This window comes from Rhipicephalus sanguineus, chromosome 3, assembly GCF_013339695.2.
Source record: "Rhipicephalus sanguineus isolate Rsan-2018 chromosome 3, BIME_Rsan_1.4, whole genome shotgun sequence".
In the NCBI taxonomy this organism is placed as follows: Eukaryota; Metazoa; Arthropoda; class Arachnida; order Ixodida; family Ixodidae; genus Rhipicephalus; species Rhipicephalus sanguineus.
In genome coordinates, this window is record NC_051178.1 from 211,829,987 (window position 1) to 211,847,309 (window position 17,323).

At 50.2% G+C, this 17,323-nt stretch overlaps 1 protein-coding gene across 1 annotated transcript in view; it reads right to left on the reverse strand.

The window, feature by feature from the left end:
- LOC119388248 (uncharacterized) overlaps positions 1-17,323 on the reverse strand; it is a 99,177-nt gene that overhangs the window by 35,723 nt on the left and 46,131 nt on the right. The window lies entirely within an intron of this gene.

Consider the following 17,323-nt stretch of genomic DNA (forward strand, 5'->3'; position numbering starts at 1 on the left):
TCTTCTCAGCGGCTTATCAGCTCGTGGAATGGAACGTTCCCAACCCTGGCGGTCGACGTTCATCATCGGCGCGTGATAACTGCGATGAGAGGGACCTTAATTTCTATCTTGTTTTCCTGTCCGAGACGTATCCCGTAGTGGATCCAGGGGCGAAACAATGTCTCTGCTGTCTCTGCAGTTTTGCCATCACGTAGCGTCAGCACATGAAAACAACAAACTCGCAGGTGAGCCGCGTCGGCGCAATGTAGCGGACGCTTTTCGGCTTTCTTGCGAGGCTCGGTCGATCATATAAAGTAACCAAGGCACGCGTCCTCTGGTCCGGTGACAGCGACGGATAATCTATCGACGGAACGACACAACTTCACGACAGAAAATGTTGTGCGCTGACGAGACCGGCAGCAACACCGGCGTTCGCCGCACAATTATCTTTTTCGCTCGCGAGAAAACGCGACATGCGTTTGTCGCTCGCGAACAATGCGGCATACGTTTATCGGTCTCGAAAAACGTGACATGCTTTTCTCGCTCGCAAAAACCGCGACATACGTACGTTTCTCGGTCGCGAAAAACGCAACATGCGTTTCTCGCTTTAGTAGACAGCGTGCCATAGACGCGTTCGCTGACTAGGAAATTCCGGTTTCCCGCGAAGCGCCGGTGGCTACGGCAACGCATTTGGCCATCAGGCACCAATACGCACAAACAAAAGCCGAGCAGGCGAAGCAACAGGTGACATAACACGCACTTTGCCGGAGAGAATCCACGAGACCACTTAGCCAGACCTCGCTCTAGGCATCTCGGAGACGACGAGCGCGCCACCTGTCGGCGTCATAAAAATGTGCTTCACCGGCTTGCACGGCGCAGCCCGGCCGATGCTGACACCTCCCCCTCTAGCCACCATAACTCTATGGTCTATGAGAAACGCTGGCATCGCTGGCGATCGCAGCGCTCTCATGAGCGCACTCGACGATTTGAGCTTCGCCCAGCCATGGCCTCCGTGATGGAGGGCGCGCGGCGTGTTTCCCTCCGGCCGTCCCAAACACTGAGTGGTCCCAATCGCACGGAGAGAGCGTGTTCGGCACCGCGGCGCTCTTACCAAATATCCAAAAGGCTGCCGCGCTGTTGGCGCTGCATGTGGCGAGAAAAAAAAATGGTTTTGCGCTTTTACATAACCTCGCTCTCATTTGGAGATGTCGGGTCAAGGTGTACGAGAGGCAAAGTCAATGCTGGGGCGTATATATTCTCAAATGGTTTTTTTTTTTTTTGCTGTAGATTTGCGCCGCCCATACTAGAGCATTTATGATTGCGATGCCTCTGCAACGGATCGGACTCGATCGTGTCTCGGAAGTAGGGAATTCAGGCGTTCGGACTCGGCTGTATTTCAAAAGTAGGAAATCCACGCGCAACGACGGGTTTAGCGGGGAAACTGAATGACGTTGCAGAAGTCCGGACACTGCGCGGGCAGCGTTGCGATACATCGCACTCGTTGTCACCGAAGTATTGAATATCTCCGTAGCTGTGCGTGCCGTGTCGACTACGCACAGCGACGCGTTCGCTGGGGCACGACCGGACTGGAAAGACGCGCACGCGCGTTCCGTGGCTGGGAAGCTGATTCAATAGCGTCGCAGAAGGCGTGGCGCTTCCTTCAACAAAACGCGTTCTGACCTGGCGCTCCAGTGATTCGGGCACACCACGGACGCTGATAAAATACTGAGACGGACCGTAATGAAAAGAAAAGTAATACTGCCACAGACGAATTGATACCTCCTTACAATGATCTATATCAAGAAAATTCAGCAGTTGCCCTGCTTTTCTTCGTAAATTGGACCAAAAGAAATGCAGTAACAGAAAAAAAATACTTGCTTTCAGTGAGCCAGAAGATTCTGGCGGTGATTCTTGCCCGTACGCGGAAAAAAAAAAATCATGCGCACGCTGAAATCCCGTGCGCTCTGCTTTCTGCCGCGGTCTCCGCGGCGTGTTTCTCTCCGGATGGATGGATGGATGCTATGAGCGTCCCCTTTGTAACGGGGCGGTGACATGTCTGCCACCAGGCTCGGAGAAAAAAAAAAAAAAACCTTCCTTGTTTTATGTTGGCCTAATACCTTATTTACATTGATTAAATCTATGTTATTATACCAAAAAAAATATAAATTCACGGTCTATCTCTCTGCCTCTTAAGGCAGAATGACCTTATTTTTCCCCCCATTATTTATTTTTGTTCTTTATCTCTACTTTTCTGCCACCAATACTCTAACCGTCTCTTACTTATTTCTATCGCGGACGTGTTCGGCTTTCCATTGTTGTCCCTAAAACCCAAGGCTTCATGTAGACTCGTGCCCACACGTATACCTGGGTGAATATCGCCACATTCAATCAGTACATGTTCCATCGTTTCCTTAGTTCCCCCGCAGCATGTACATTGTTCTTCTTCGTTACTGAATCTCGCTTTATACCTACGCGTTCTAAGGCAGCCCGACCTTGCTTCAAACAGTAAAGCGCTTCCCCTTGAATTATCATAAAACCTTTCCCTCCTTATTTCGTTTTTTCCCTTTCGGTAGTTACTCAGAGCCGGCTTCTTTTCCATCGCTGCCATCCAATAAGTCCTCTCCGCCTCTCTGACCTTCCGCTTAATGCTCCTTGTTGCCATATCGCCCGCACTGCTAGCCGTATATTTACTGGTGAGCCTCCTAGTTCTTTTTCTCCACTGCGTGTCAACGCTTTTTCTATACAAATACCTGAACACCTTCTCTGCCCATCTACTCTTCTTCATTTTCCTCAGCCTCTCTTCGAATCTCATTTTGCTCTGAGCTTCCCGCACTTCAAAGCCTGTCCATCCCATATCACCCTTTACAGCCTCATTTGTCGTCTTCCCGTGAGCGCCCAACGCGAGGCGGCCCACCGTCCTTTGATTTACATCCATTCCTGATTGTACCTCTGACTTCATGCACGCCACTGAGTTCCCAAATGTAAGCCCCGGGACCATCACACCCTTCCACAGCCCTCGAAGCACCTCGTACCTATTGTACCCCCATAAAGCTCTGTGCTTCATAATTGCAGCATTCCTCTTTCCCTTTGCTACCGATGCTTTCTCTTGTACCTCACCGATTTCGAAATGTCAGGTCAAGGTGTACGAGAGGCAAAGTCCATGCTGGAGCCTATTTATTCTCAAATGCGCTTTTTTTTTTGCTGTATATATGCGCCTTCTATATTAGAACACTTAGAAGTGCGACGCCTCTGCGAGAGATCCGCATGTGCTGGAAATTCGCTCTTGTTTTCGCAGAACGCCAGCGACGCATCCACGCAAGGTAACCGCGCAAACGCCGCAGCATGAGCGAGTTACAAGGAAATAAGGTCGAGCGCACGCTGGAGAGGAGCGCTAACTAAGCGGTGTTACGAGCGGCGACGTTGGCCGACGCGGACTCGTGGGGTAGCGTGGAGCTGAGCGGCGGGAGACGTACCGCAGGCTCAGGGACGTCCAGAACACGCAGGAAGCCGAGGCAGAGAGACCGGCGTTGAGGAAAACTTAACAGAAGTTTATTTACAACATCCCAGAGGACAGGATCGTCAGAACGACATCTAGTCCGATCGATCCGTCCCGAGCAGACGTTCTGCTGCTCCTTAAATACGCTTCCTTCCCAATAGAGGGGAACTCCTTAATTGGCAATGTCCAATCACAAACGTGCATGCCTTTGAAGCTGCATAACTAGTAAACGTCCAATCACAAGCATGCATGCCCTTGGAGGGTCCGTCTCTTCGACACATAGGTCACTGCCCCCAGGATGGCACGCCAGGGACCACTGCGCTCTCACTCTCCACGTCCGACCAGTTCGGAAGAAAAGGGGGGGGGGGAGACAATGCCACCTCGGGGAACTGATAATCCTTTTACGAACAAAGGCACCAGCCTTAGCCAAAAGCACACTCGATGCAAATACGCGTCCCACGGAGGGGACCCGCGTGTAGCAGCCAGCTTCCCGCCAAAGCGCTCAGTTCAGGGAAAAGACAGCAGGTGTAGGTAAATCCGTTCTCCGAAATGAGGGGGGGGGGAGTCCAAGAAGCAGGAAAACTCGTTTGGAGACAGCTGGCCCAGGACCCTCGCATTTGCTTTGTAACAGCGGACAGAACTCGGCACTCGGCATCAGCACTCGGCATGCTCGCTCCTCGCGATATCGCCGACGCTGCCGGGTCTGGCGCGAAAGCTGCGCTCGCATAGCGCACTATGCTTCGCACTCGGCCACGAGGCTTCCCCAGCTTCCCCCCTTTCCCTTTCCAACTACCTTCTGTCGCACCGCAGAAGCAAGAGACGGGGAGGAGCGTCTAGGCTGAACGTCGCCGGTGCTGCGACGGCCGGTATGTGCACGCTGGTGTGCCGCGCGCTCTTTCTGTCGCGATCTCCGCTGCCGCCGGATGGATGGATGGATAAGGCTGTATCCTTTAGATCGGGCGGCGGCTCACGCCACCTAGCCGTAATACAGTTAAGTACTAGCACACTATGTAGGTGAAGGAATTTTTACTCGTGCCTCAGTTAACGCGCCCTCTCGCGGTAGCCGGGCGCGCGAGGCGCATTACATTTTTTTTTTTTTTTTTGCTGGGGAGCGCGGCGATTGGGACGGCCGGAGAGAAACCCGCCGGCGCAACATCACGGAGGCCGTAGCCCAGTGGTGGCCTCCGATACTGCGCGCCGACAGGTTGCGCGCAATCTCGGAGGCCCAGTGTGCCCGCCAGCACGCCGTCTGGCAACAAAGACGAAGCAGGGGCGGCGCCAGTGGGGGGTTTGGGGGGGCTCCAGCCCCCCCCCCCCAAAAAAAAATTTCCGCCTGCCCCCCTTTTGCCCCCCCCCCCAAGAGCAAGCATAGTCAAAATACAATGCATATGTTCCCAGCCTCTCTGCCCCCCTGAAGGAACCCACTTGTCGTGGGTGCCCCCCCAGTAAAAAAATCCTGGCGCCGCCCCTGAGACGAAGCTCGCGGAGTGGTCGATATCTGCTCCGACAGGTGCCGCCGTACTACCAGCCGATCTTATTTTATTCTTCTGTACGGTGACAACCTGCAAAAGCATGCGGACAAAGAGCATTCGAGAACGATAACCGATAAGCGTAAACTCAGGCAATGTGGTTGTGTCTTCAGGGGTGAAGTTACAGCCGCAGACACGTGGATCGTGGCGTTGAACAGATAGCGAGAGAGCGGCGCTCATTGCAGCGACGAGCTGAAGGGATTCCGCTCACCAGATGCCTCACAAACATTGCACGATGTCGCAGCTTTACAAGTCACCAATTGCTAGATATGTGGTACACAACACGGTTAGGGCAATTCATTGTGTCCAAGAAAAGAAACCTCGAGATAAACACTCTCGCTCAGCTCACGTCAACACGGAGCACGTTGTAACACAGGCAGACGACGCTCGCTGCCCACAGGAGGTGCAGTGACGTGGACTGTGCACATGCAATCAGATCGGTCGCTGGGTGCTACGTGTATTGGAACAATTTTACCTGTAAAAGGCGCGAGAAGTTGAAAACTTGTTCAGCTAAGCCGCTGCGATCTGTAGCGATCCACATGTATAAAGTGTTGTAATAAATTACACAGTTGGCGAAGAGAGCTTAAATCGGTCTTCAAATGATTCTTAGGACTTGCTTTACCGGCTCCACGCGTTTATACGAAATCGTCAAAGTCGTTTCAGGGTTCCACAAAATCGTCAAAATCGTTTCAGAGTCCCTTTAATGGTATCGTGGTTTCGGCACGTAAAACCCCCAACATTATTATTATTATTATCATTATGTGGCAAAGAAGTTTTAGCAGACTTATACCATATATGCCCAGTGTCCTATATATAGGACGCTTCTTTGATCCACTCTAACATCGCTATTTCTTTAGCTGATGACTAGCGCCTCCTACAGCACATCAAGCAGGCCTCATTCTAAACGTGTGCAAGCCTAGACATTGCTTGCTTTTCTTGCTGCCACGTGCCGACCGCTTTCTCAGGGCAAACGCGTGCTTTGTGTGAAAGACATCATGGAGAGGAAGAAGTGCACGTGAAATGCTGGCCGGTTTCTCCGGGCCAACACCTGCTTTGTATGAAAGACGTCTTTCAGAGGAACGAGTGCAATGTCGGTGTGCACATGAAATGTTTCAAGGCTTACCACACCCGCACATAGCAACCCTAATGCCCAGGGACCTATATGTATAGGACGGCTTGAAAAACAGTGTTGCCTTTACCTGGCAGTAAATAAAGAACTGGTGCTTTCTTTTGAGGGTAGAAGTATACTTTTTGTGAAAACAGATATTTGTTTTGTCACTTTTTCTGATTTTGGGTATACATGGGTTAAAGAACACGGATAAGACCACGGACGACTCGTTTAACCTTATTTCGAGAGAAATATGTGCAAAAAGAGGCCATCAAGGGGATGTTGCCCCCTGCTATCGAACCGGTTACTTGCGAATCCCGACATATGAGCGGTACAATCGACCCTCTTACAAGTGATACGCGTCTAGAGACGCCTTTCTGATAACGCTGACACGTGTAGAACTTCCGTGTTTGCCTGCAGCAACGCAGGACCAACAGAGCTGCAGTTTCCGATCCCGCTCCACATTCAGATAAGAGCGTCTCCACGCGCGCCAAATGCAGTGCGACTTGGTCACGTCCGCTGCTGCCGATTCCTGTTCTGTGTCGCAGTCATTCTGGTCAATACTGGGACACCGAACTCAAGCGGGCCGTTCACTGAATCGGTTCGCATGGTTTGATGCACTTACAACAAAGTCAACTATGCATAATGAATTATAAGTAGCGATGGCCACAATACCGCACCGTGCCACTGATGAATCTTGCTGGATGACTGATTTCTGCGTAACATTAATTGAACTGTAGCTCCTTGCATTATTTTATTAACAGTTATATGTGCGACGTCGTTGCTAAAACGCGCTGATACGTTAGGTTGTGCAAATGTACACGTACAAACCGGTCCAAACTATTGTCACCAGAACTCGGGATACACATGTGTTCGAGAGAACTAAAGATATATCCCGTTGTAGTACGCTGCTTGCGTTGTGTAAAATGTCACTCTCTGTCATTGTTACGGCTCGGGGCAGGAGCACAAGCTCCTCCTAAGATGTGGCACGGGGCTAGGCCTCTGGTGTATGGCTTGCGTCAATCGCCGGTATGAAGAAATCAAGGGCCTTTTCCAACGAAGAACGAAAAGATTTAATATCGCATTTAAACAAAGATAATGATATTTCCTACGACAGAACACTGAACATCAAAACCAAGGTGAACTAGTTATACATTCCACAATTATTGCGAATGGTGGGAGCATGAATGAAAATTCAAATATGTAGGGTCAATGAGCAATATCGGATGGATGACCAAACAGCACGAGCTGAACAAAAAAATCACAGCATATCCACGGAGTGAATGATGATGAGTGGGCGAAGCTGCGGAGGTTCATCGGTAAACCGTGAATCTTCCGTGAATTCTGCCCAGTACATCATCACCGACGTGAGATCGGGCGCGTTTATACTAAAGGTTCGATGAGTTATGACGACTTGCAGCTCACTTTAATTTTACATGTACGCTGTGAATTTTCATTGTTTAGAAAACCATTGCTTTAGAAAACATCTGGCGTATTTCGTTAAGCAGCTGGCGTCTTTTCGTTTTGCTTTAGAAACATCTGGCGTTCTTTGGTTTTGCTTTTAGAAAACATCTGGCTTCTTTCGTTGGTTTATTTCATCAATCAACGGCGTTTTGAACAAAATTTTTATTGTTTAATCACGCACAGGAGAAATCTCACCAGGCACTACCTTGGAGGTAAACAATGGCTGCTAATGGGAATGAGAGACAGAAGAAGTCGGCTTTTAGCTAACACTTACACTTCTACTAACGTTTCCTACTAGAACATGCCAATGGCTGCTAATGGGGAATGAGAGACAGAAGAATTCGGCTTTTAGTTAACGCGCACGCTGCGAATTTTTTATTGTTCAACAACGCACAGGAAAAATCTCCCACCGGCACCGCCTTGGAGGTCAAGATCTGGTACTAGCGTTACGACTGGTTACGCACTACGACTACGACAACTACGAGGGACGAACGGGTGCCGCCTTAAGGAGCTTCGCCCCTAATAATTAGAGTCCGCAGTCCACTAAAGTCAAGCGAGTGACATACGTAACCGGGCGCAGCAGAGTCCTTCAACACCGACGCCGTTCGTAAGTGACCCCTGAAGCTGGCGAAACGAGTCGGCGGCGGCTCCACGCCGACTAGAGCTGTAGGGTTTCCGGACAAAGGGTTGTTCGCTACGCTGTGTCCCGGGAGCTGCCCAGCCTTCGTCTCTTCTCCGGAGCAGACTGTCGAAGTTTTTCGGGTCTTTTAGGGGCGAAGCTCCTTTTAGCATCACCTGGCCGGTCGTCGCTCCGTCCGGCGTTCCCCCGCCGTCGCGTCTCCCATATCATTCAATAGATGGCGCTGTCCCATAGAGATGCATGCAAACTGCAGTTGGGTGACGATATACTAGATGGCGCTGTCCCATAGAGATGTGTGCAATATGGCGCTTGGGTGAATGCACGCTAGATGGCGTTATAGGTGCCGCTGCTCTCAGATTGGCTGCTGCACCCGTTATCTCTCATTCTCCTTGATCGTCGCCGTACGTGGAGGTGTGCGCTTGCCGGATCGTGCCGTTTGACGGACCATGGACGACGAGGAGCGCCGGGTGCGGAAGGCCGCTGCGTCTCGTGCTCGACGGCAGGATCCCGAGGTGCGAGCTCGAGAGGCTGCCGCCAAGCGAGCGCTGCAGTAATCAAAGCGGCGTATCGCTTTGATTACTGCTGGGCGAAACCACTGAACATTTCACGGTGTAACCATGATTGCTGCAGGAGCTTCGACCAAGCTCTTCATCATTCACCCGTGGATATGTTGTAATTTTACAGCGAAAGCTGTTATGAGATCATTTCAACGGCCGTTTTTGGTGGTGTAGTTGTCCGCCGCCGCCGCCGCCGGTGTCCGTAACCACTATCGCTCGAAATAAGAAAAAAGAACGAAATAAGAAAAAAATTCCAGGACGGAACCGGGTTCGAACCTGGGCCCTCTGCGTAGGAGCCCAGTGTTGTACCTCAGAGCCATGCCGGTGCTTGGAACTGCCTTGCAAAACGACGCTATACAGGCTTCATGTCCAGAAGGAACCACATTAACATATGTAATTTAGTGTGGTAGAAGAGTGAAATAACAACCACGCACCACACAACGCGAATTCTGTAACCAGGCGTCACACAATGCGAACTGCGCAACGAGTGTGGTGTTGGATGCTTTCAACCCACTACAAGGAGCTCTGCAATAATTCTTCATCGTCATCAGGCACAGCACTAACAAAGTGCGCATAATGCCTTACATGTTTTTAGCGGGTACCACGGCTCTCCGTTGAATGACGAAAAATGGCATAGTGGCTGCTTCCCTACTTCACAGAAATTATGATTTATAGCGTAGTGGGTTCCTCGCAAGTGCACTTGCATTGGTTTCCAAGGAAGCCCATGAGCCCATCATCCATTTCCTCAGGGTCTCAATAAAGCTCTTCCCCCCTCTCTCTGGCTCTCTTTCTCACGTCCATGTATGTTATATTGCATGGTGGGAGAGTTAAATAGCGACCGGACGTCACACAATGCGAATTACGTAACTGGTGAGCCGTTTAAAGCTTCCAGCCCATTACGAACGGCTGAGCCACAATTCTTCATCGTCATCAGTGGTCACGTAAACATTTCCATTTCACAGAAATTATGATGATTTATAGCGCAGTGGGTTCCTCGCAAGTGCACTTGCATTGGTTGCCAAGGAAGCCCATAAGCCGATCATCCATTTCCTCAGGGTCTCAATAAAGTTCTTCCTTCTCTCTGTCTCTCTTTCTCACGTCCATGTATGTTATATTGCATGGTGGGAGAGTTAAATAGCGACCGGACGTCACACAATGCGAATTACGTAACTGGTGAGCCGTTTAAAGCTTCCAGCCCATTACAAAGGGCTGAGCCACAATTCTTCATCGTTATCAGTCGTCACCTAAACAAAGTGCACATAATGCCTTACATATGTGTAGCTGGAACCTCCCTTCTGCGCACAGTGACGAATAATGGCGTTGTAGGTGCTTCGCAATTTCACAAATATTGTGATTTATGGCGTAGTGGGTACCTTGCTAGTGTACTTGTATTAGTATCCCCAAGAGAGTTTACAACGGGCTCTAGAAATGCCGGTCTTCCAGCTTTCGCTGTGACTGTGCTGCGCTTTCCGCGCAGGCCTGGCATTTTTTTTATAGCCTTCTCTGGGCGCCGGGCTTCCAGTGTTGTTTCGATGCATCCTTGAAACGCGCAGGTTGTCGTGGTTCACACTTCACTGTCGGTCACCTTCACTGGTGAACAAGCAGTCCACACCCAAAAGTTCAGTCACGTAGGCACACGGTCCAACACGTAGCTCGGATACAACGTCCTGTGCAGGCCCGTAGCCGGGGGGGGGGGGGGCTAGGGACCCACCCCTCTCCCGAAATTTTGGTGAAGTGGGTGTTTTTACCAAAAATAAATAATAAAATAGGTGTTTTTTCTCAAATAGTCATGGTTTTCAGCAAGTGCCCCCCCCCCCCCCCCCGAAAAAAATTCCTGGCTACGGGCCTGGTCCTGTGGTACAGGCTCTGCAGGCGGTCACCGTCACGAGCAAGCAGTTTAGAGACACACAAAACAAAATCCACCGTAGGTGTGTCCAGATAAGATCGAACACGAAGTCCCGGTCACCATTCCCGATTTTGATGAAACTTGCTGTAGGTCTAGGCATTACAACCAGAACAATGGTTTCGAAGTTAGCTTTGCGAGAAAAGAAATTGTTCGCCTGAAAAAAATATACAAATTTTGGCCGCAAAAAAAATACTTTTCAGCCAATTTCGCGGTTTCTGAATTTTGAGCGCACCTAGGGAAAAAACGGTGCACTTCTTGGTCACAATATGCATTCCCCTAAAAGAACAAGTGCAATACAATCTTATCAGTCTATTATTTTTCTTGCTTGTCGAAGTACTTTTGAAGAAAAAAATCACAAACTTGGCAAATCGCACAAAATACCTGTGTTTGAGGAACTTATTGCTGCAAACAAGTTAAAGTGAGGATAATAAAAATCGGTACATATTAACTTTGGTACTTACGCTCTCTTTTAAAGTAATTTTCGTGGTTTTATCGCACTCCATTTTACTCGATAATCGAGCTTAAACGTAAGTGATTTACCTACAGCAAGTTTCATCAAAATCGGGAATGGTGACCGGGACCTCGTGCTCGATCGTGTTGTATACGGTTCAGCCATGTTAAGACAGAGGTATCAGACTAACGCGAACACACACAAAGTGGTGCACGTACGCACCGTTCTTTGAGAAGAAATACGTTACAAGCACGTTTGCATTTGCCGCCAATGGAAAAATACAAACACAAACAAAAAGCGGTGCACGTGGGCACCTCGTGCCCGTTATTTAAGGCGAAATATACGGTAAAGGCACGTGTGTATCTGAAGCCCGGGTAATACCCCTTTACATGGCATACTTTAGGATATTATGCGCAAGAAACGTTAAGACTATGCGACTTTTGTGACATTCATGTATATTTTTGTACAGTGAATAACCAGTTACCCACACTACAATGTCGTTTGCATTAAAAAAATCACAGCATATCCACTAAGTGAATGATTACGAGTGGGCGAAGCTCCGGGGGATCATTAGCTGTGAATCCCCCGCGTACATTGCCCACTCGATCATGCAAAGACGTGACAACACGTGCGTACAGTATAAAATTACACCATTTCCCGCTAAAAGGGACCATGAGGCGATGCGAAGCCGGAGCACTTGCACGATCGCGTTCCGTTGGCGTTCGTTGGGCATGCTACCGACCTCGCGTCGTGGAACGCGAAGAGGAACGCTACGCGCGTCTTGTCTTCCCTCTAGCCTGGCCGTTAATTCTCACAGGGCGAGCGGGGAACGCGGTCAGCAGGCGTGCGAGAGGGGGGCAGTGTAAGAGAGGAGAGAGAGAGGGAGGGGACGCGCATGCGCTGGTGCTCATCGCGGCGTTGCGCAGGAGAGAATTTCGGCATGTCTAGCCCGCGTTTCAGAGGAAGAGTGGAAATGGGGAGGGGAGAGAGGAAGTGGAGAGGGGGATGGGAGAGGGAAAGTGGAGAGGGGGAAAGTGAGAGGGGAGATAAGAGGTGGAGAGGGGAAGCGGTGAGGGGGAGGGGAGAGGGTATGCGTATGCGCAGTAAGGGTGGTCACGCCGCACACCATCACCACCGGATTGAACTCCGCCATAAGATACTTCGCATCTAATACAAAGTTGTTTATTAATCACACTGCGTATATGGTGTTGAGATGTGGGCGGCGTTTTCCTTTCATTATGACCACCTCATGATCGGTGAAATGTAATGCCAAAGGTTCTTGTATGGGATCCAACCTGAAATTTGAGAAGACGAGGTCAATGGAAGTTCCTCTGATCGAGCCTGAAGGAAGTGCGGAGCTGGACAGCCGTCTTTGTTTCTCTTCCGTTTTCTCTTTCTTTCCTCCTCCTTTCCTCTGTTCGTTTTTTTCTTTATCTTTATTTCTATTTCTCTTCTTATTTTTTTAATTGCTTTCTCTCTGTTTCTCACTTGCTCCCTCTTTTTCAGTTTTTATATGTTGTTTTGCCTGCGCCCACTCGTCATCATTCACATCGTGGATATGCGTTGATTCTGAAATTTTCCTCATTGGCATCATCGTCAAGGCGCTCAAAGAACAAGAAAAAGAAGACTTCTCTTTGGCGCGAGCGCGACAGCGAGCGCTTCCAGTAATAGCGGCTGGCTACGGCCCGACGGGAGACAAGGCCCCTGCTAAAGGAGCTTCGCCCCTAAAATATACAGTTTATGCGTTTTTCACAACTCTAGGCTCTGACTCGATCTTTGGACCGCAACCGGCGTCCCTGGCATTTGTCCGGCGACTCCATACCGTTCACTGCGTGTGACAGCAGGAAACTCCTGGCGAAGAATTTCATGGCCAGTCGGGATAGCATCACCGTACGTATACGTATGTTCGCGAGTCATGGATCTTGCGAAAATATTTACTTAGTTATTTATACATTTGCTCTGTTAAGGCGTTTATTTGACGGCACTCAGCGACAACCCGCAATGGCGACAGTCATGTAAAAGCACGGACTCTCAGCGCGAGCGGCGTTCGTTCAGGGGGAGCCGAACAGGACGACCCACTAGGAGGCGCTAGAGAGCGCAACCCATTACTATGTTCCAAGGCTTCCCTACAATTACCCCGGGTACGAAAAGAGAGCCGCCCGTCGACCTAACAGCTTGTCACTATGAGCGGGTCATGGTAGGGCTTCAGGCGCTCCACGTTGACAATGTCGCGCCCTCGACGGGGCATGTCCGAAGATGGTTCAATGGGTTTGATCAGGCAGTTGACCGGGGCCTTCGTATTTGGGCAGTAGTTTGGAAAAGAGGCCAGTTGCAGTGGTAGGGACCAAAAGCTATACGAGCCCTCCAGGAAGGAACGTGGGCGAAGAAGTGGTGGTGTCACCGCGAATGCTGTTCTGCCGCTCTTGGTCATGTGCAGTAAAGGTCTTGGCAAGCTCGCGACACTACTCAGCAAGTCTGGCTGTGGCATATATAGGCGCACACTCAGATCGCTCCGGCTTGTATGGAAGGACTGTGTCGATTGTGTGCGACGGGTGCCTGCCGCCGTACAATAAGAAGGGCGAAAAACCAGTAGTGCTCTGAGGGGCGGTATTGTAGGCGTAGGTGACGAAGGGTAGAATGGATTCCCAATTTCTGTGATTGGCGGCGACGTACATGGAGAGCATGTTGCCGAGCGTGCGGTTAAAGCGTTCGGTTAGGCCATTCGTCTGCGGGTGGTAAGCAGTAGTTTTGCGGTGGACAGCATGACACTCTTTGAGAATGGCTTCAACGACTTTCGACAAGAAGACACGGCCTCAATCGCTGAGAAGCTCCTGGGGTGGACCGTGACGGAGCATGAATCGGTGTAGCAGGAAGGAGGCAACATCGCGCGCTGTAGGGAGGGCGGCTGGGAGGGCGGCGGTTTCGGCGTATCGCGTGAGATGGTCAACAGCGACGATGGCCCAGCGGTTACCAGCCGACGTCAGAGGAAGTGCTCCATACAAATCGATGCCCATGCGCCCAAACGGACGATTAGGGCAAGGTAGTGGTTGTAGACCGGCTGGCGACACGTGCGTTGAAGGTTTTCGGCGTTGGCAATCGAGGCAAGAGCGAACGAACTTCTGCACTAACGGTACATCCCTCGCCAGAAGTATCGTTATCGAATGCGGTGGTAAATTTTGGATACCCCAGAGTGCGCGCATTGAAGATCAGGGTGGAACGACTCGCATATTTCAGCACGCAGACTGCGGGGTATGACAAGTAGCCACTGGCGGCCGTCGGCGTTGTAATTGCGTCGGTGCAGTAGAGGTCGTCACGAATGGCGAAATGGTGGGCTTGACGACGCAACGTGCGAGTGGATGGTGTTGCCGACGGATTAGTGAGCAAGTCCATCAGCGAGTTGATCCATTTATCCTTGCGCTGTTCGGTAGCGATGGTGCGAACGTCGATGGAAGAAACGGTCATGTAAGATATTGAGCAGGGGGTATCGTCGTCAGGCAAGGGGGAGCGCGAGAGGGCGTCGGCGTCGGCATGCTGGCGTCCATTGCGGTAGAGCACGCGGATGTCGTGTTCTTGCAGGCGAAGTGCCCAGCGGGAAAGACGGCTTGAGGGATCCTACAATGACGACAACCAGCATAGTGCATGATGCTGAGGCAAAAGCCAGCCAAGAAGACGCCGTACAAGGGATAGAAGTGACACACACAACGACTGTGTTACTTCTATCCGTTGTCCGGCGTCTTCTTCACTGGTTTTTGCCTCAGCGTCATGTACCAACTGACCCAGTCTTCGACCTCAGTGCATGATAGTCGGTGACGACATCAAATGGGCGACCGTACAAATAAGGTCGGAGCGTTGTAAGGTTTTTGCCTTCACTGGTTTGCTTCACTGGTTTTTGCCTCAGCGTCATGTACCAACTGAACCAGTCTCCGACCTTAGTGCATGATAGTCGGTGACGACATCAAATGGGCGACCATACAAATAAGGTCGGAGCGTTGTAAGGTTTTTGCCTTCACTGGTTTGCTTCACTGGTTTTTGCCTCAGCGTCATGTACCAACTGACCCAGTCTTCGACCTCAGTGCATGATAGTCGGTGACGACATCAAATGGGCGACCATACAAATAAGGTCGGAGCGTTGTAAGGTTTTTGCCTTCACTGGTTTGCTTCACTGGTTTTTGCCTCAGCGTCATGTACCAACTGAACCAGTCTCCGACCTTAGTGCATGATAGTCGGTGACGACATCAAATGGGCGACCGTACAAATAAGGTCGGAGCGTTGTAAGGTTTTGCCTTCACTGGTTTTTGCCTCAGCGTCATGTACCAACTGACCCAGTCTTCGACCTCAGTGCATGATAGTCGGTGACGACATCAAATGGGCGACCATACAAATAAGGTCGGAGCGTTGTAAGGTTTTTGCCTTCACTGGTTTTTGCCTCAGCGTCATGTACCAACTGACCCAGTCTTCGACCTCAGTGCATGATAGTCGGTGACGACATCAAATGGGCGACCATACAAATAAGGTCGGAGCGTTGTAAGGTTTTTGCCTTCACTGGTTTGCTTCACTGGTTTTTGCCTCAGCGTCATGTACCAACTGAACCAGTCTCCGACCTTAGTGCATGATAGTCGGTGACGACATCAAATGGGCGACCATACAAATAAGGTCGGAACGTTGTAAGGGCCCAGATGATCGCCAGGCACTCTTTTTCCGTGACGGTGTAATTGGTCTCGGCTCTATAGTAAGCGTACGACTTGCATATGCCATGACATATTCGGGGAACACTGGTTTGCGCTGCACAACAGCTGGCGTCCGTGTGTGCCTCGTGCCTCCGTTGGGGCCGTAGGGTCGTAGTGGCGTAGTATGGGAGGAGACGTCAACAAACGACGGAGCTTTGCGAACGCTTCGTCGCACTCTGACGACCACGAATGAAGGGGTCCGTTACTACCGAGGTGTTTCGTCAGCGGCCATATGATGGTGGTAAAGTTTCGTATGAAGCGTCGAAAGTATGAACACAGTCCTACGAAAATGTGCAGTTCTTTGATGGACGTAAGTTTGGGAAATTCGGCCACGGTCTGAAGCTTGGCCGGATCGGGAAGGATTCCGTCCTTGGACACGACGTAGCCTAAGATTGTCATTACGGATAACTTAGCGTAGTTTTTGAGATCGCTTCCCATTTCGAATGTCCTTAGGCCTAACTAGGAGATCGATGTAAACAAATCAGCAACATAAACATTTTTCACTTTTCGTGCGTGGTTCATATTTATTTACCCTTCTTGTTACTAAAAAAAAAGTAGTAATATTGCTGCGTGCGGGGATACAGGCGAGCATCCTCAGTTTTTTTCTGTTGACTTTTTTTAACGCATCCACCCTCCGCTGGATGACGCCACCGTTCCAGCTTGGGTACGTAAACGCTATCCCGCTAAACTAAAACGCACTGTCCCCAATCAACGTTTGCGACACGGTAACGCTATTCCCTTAACCTCCGCTATCACGCTAACGCTAAACTCTGTCTATTACTACACCCCGTTGCGTATACCGGGATACTGTACACGCTAAAAACCTCTCTTATGATTTGGAGCAGCGCTAATTCAATATTATCTAAATTAAATATAGTTTATATGCAGTTATCATCATCATTTAGTGGTCTGCGCAAACGTAAAGGTATACGTTTCACGTACGTACGTAAACGTTTACGTATGGGGAGCTAAAACTTTTCTAAAACATGCGTTCCGGTAACACGGTAAACGCAATCCGGTATTCCGGTAACACGGTAACGTTAAGAAGTATACGTACAAGCTAAAAGTCCCCAATATTGTGTGGCACAGCGTAGAAGTGCGCAAGGCGTCACACCATTTGAATTGCGCAAAGAGTGGGTGGTTTAAAGGCTCACCCATTACGAAGCTCTCAGGCATCATTAAGCGTCACCGTCAGCCACAGCATCAACAAAGCTGCGCGTATTGCCTTATACGGGCGCATGCGTAGTGGGTACTTCGCTGATTCGCAATATGATGAATTACGGCGTAGTGGCACATCGCAACTGCACGTGTATAGTATAGGCACCTATAAGAGAGTTTACAACAGCCAATTTCAGACGTTGCTTTCCTCGCGGCACGGTGGAGGTATCATCCACTGAGAAGCGAATGAGAAGACGATGGGGCCCGATGGCGTACCACTCTTGAAGGTTAAGCTCAAACCAGAGGCC